The sequence below is a fragment of the Vollenhovia emeryi genome, unplaced genomic scaffold, assembly GCF_000949405.1.
Source record: "Vollenhovia emeryi isolate VEMERY1.0 unplaced genomic scaffold, V.emery_V1.0 DF943048.1, whole genome shotgun sequence".
Taxonomy (NCBI): domain Eukaryota; kingdom Metazoa; phylum Arthropoda; class Insecta; order Hymenoptera; family Formicidae; genus Vollenhovia; species Vollenhovia emeryi.
In genome coordinates this window covers 1-2,475 of record NW_011963318.1, presented here as the reverse complement: position 1 = coordinate 2,475, position 2,475 = coordinate 1, and the positions used below count along the sequence as shown (strand labels likewise).

The 2,475-nt window shown below is 39.2% G+C and overlaps 1 long non-coding RNA gene across 1 annotated transcript; it reads left to right on the top strand.

Annotated features, from left to right (window-relative positions):
• Positions 1 to 537: 537 nt before the first annotated feature.
• Positions 538 to 1,224, top strand: LOC105566906. Its single transcript, XR_001009318.1, has 2 exons — positions 538 to 614; positions 767 to 1,224. It is a non-coding gene; the product is annotated as an uncharacterized LOC105566906 (long non-coding RNA).
• The last annotated feature ends 1,251 nt before the right edge of the window (positions 1,225 to 2,475 follow it).

Genomic DNA, 2,475 nt, shown 5'->3' with positions numbered 1-2,475 from the left:
TAATGCTAAAACAATTTGATCGAAATTGGCTAATTTTCGATGTTAATTTCGATGTCGATCTGTTTTCAATGAATCGACGTCGGATCGACGTCGATTTGACATCAGCCTTCTCACTGGGTCTCACCGGAAAGAGTCGATGTCAGATGAGTGCCTCCCGCGCCCCGAATATCAGACCCCTCTTGTCCAGAGTCGTAGCTAATGCTCCGTCTATAGAAGTCTATGGTTTGACGGGACCCACACGTACACGCACCGGCGGCTATGTAGTGTGTGGAAGCAGACGAGACCGGCAACAGCGCACAAATACATGCACGATTTTAACTCTCCCCACCACGCTCCACCCTGCAATCTCTCCTCCTCCTCAACTCTAAGCCAATAGCCATCGGGTACCTTTAGAGTACCTCTAGTGAGAGTATGGACAACGTCCGACATTAACAGGGAAACTGTGGCGCGCTTTTCAAATTCATTTCTGTGATATTTTTCAATTGCAAGCCTCTTCATATAGGGTGCTTTCCAATTGCAATATCCCTAGACACTTTCGTGCACACGGCGACACAAATGGCGTTCCAATTGTCACAAATGTCGACACACCTCTACACATTCGTACTCAGCCTGAGGCTGGTATTACATTTGTCGTACGACAAAGTTTTTAAGCGTATTGATTGGCTGAAGGATAGTAAAATTCTCGAGTATCTAGAAACTTTCTATTCAGCGGCCAATCGACACGCTTGAAAAATTTGTCGTACGACAAATGTAATAGTACCCTGAGGGCTACTAGTCGGCTGTGTAAACTTGTGTATTCTAGTGACAAATAATAGTTACTAAGTACGGCGGCTACAAGTGGTCGGCATATTCCTTCGCTACGACGGTTTACTATATAAAAGGGAAAAAAAGAAGTGAGGTTACGTCTGATATCATTCTGGCGCATAAGTAATACCGAAGTGGGAGGAGGAAAATACGCAAGTACGGCACACATTTTTTTTCTTTTTACTCAACAATGAACAACGGCAATATTCAGAGTATCATTGAGGTAATAAATATTTTGAATCAACATTAGGTGACGCAGTTTCAATCATCACCATGGATTAAAAATACCAAGCATAGATAGTATACTACTTTGTGTACTCTTTGTGGTATATTTTTGTTCCAATTGAGTCGTGCACATCGCGACACTTTGTGTCTTCTTGTGTACGTTTGTGTTAAAAAGTGTAAAATAATTGGAAAGCACCCATAGGCTGTATCCCGATATTCACTGCCAGTGAAAATCTATAATGAACGTGACGTAAAGTATAGATTTTTAGTACTGGTAATGAATATCTGAACGCAGCCACATTAACTTCTACATATGAATCTGAAATAAGTATAAATTTTTAGAAAATTCGTTTAACATAAAATAAATGAAAGGAAAATTAATAAAATAAGAATTAAAGAGATATTTATTTTTATTTTATATTATTATGCATTGCTACACTCTTACTAGCAAAAGTATTATTTTGTTTTATTACAGGTATCACAGACATAAGTTTCAGTCTTAATGATGACAATCAGGAATATTAAACTGTAATTCCTGACAACGGATAACATAAAATTCTTTTACATTAAATGACTTAACATTTCGTACATTTTCATAATAAAACCGAAAAATTTTTTCCATATCTAAAATAAAATTAAAAGTGACTTCATTAACAAAAAAAGAGTATTTTCTTTAAAACATCGCAGTCGTGTTATTTCTGCATATGGAAATGCAGTAGGATTTCTACTACCTATTGCACAAATACAATTCTCACATATATATTGCACTTTTTCATAATTTTATTAATTATATGTCCTCCTAAGTGATAAAGACAATGTCATGTTGTTAAAAATAACATTTCTGACTCGACCCGACCCCGAGTCAAAAAAGTTTGATCAAAAGCAAGATTTGAACCACAATTTCTGCAAAAATCTTACTTTTGATCAAACTTTGCCCTGTTACAAATGGCGAATCAAAGAGCCAATCAAAAATCGACTAACGGTGTCCATACTCTCACTAGAGGTACTCTAGGTACCTTCAGATTGCAGTGCCATCTATTGGTACCTAAAGATACAACCATCGGGGATCGGTTTTGGCCGCGTGTCCCGAACATACAGTTCGGTCTCCTTATCTCTATTCTTCATGATGGCACTGCAATCTGAAGGTACCCGATGGCTATTGGCTTAGAGTTGAGGAGGAGGAGAGATTGCAGGGTGGAGCGTGGTGGGGAGAGTTAAAATCGTGCATGTATATGTGCGCTGTTGCCGGTCTCGTCTGCTTCCACACACTACATATAGCCGCCGGTGCGTGTACGTGTGGGTCCCGTCAAACGGAGGCGCCATCTAGCGGAGCATTAGTAAATTAGAGTCCAGCGACCAATTTGGCCGTGTTTCTCGAACATTTTTCCGTGTCAGTTCGGTCTCCTTATCTCTATTCTTCATGATGACAACACTGAAATATATACT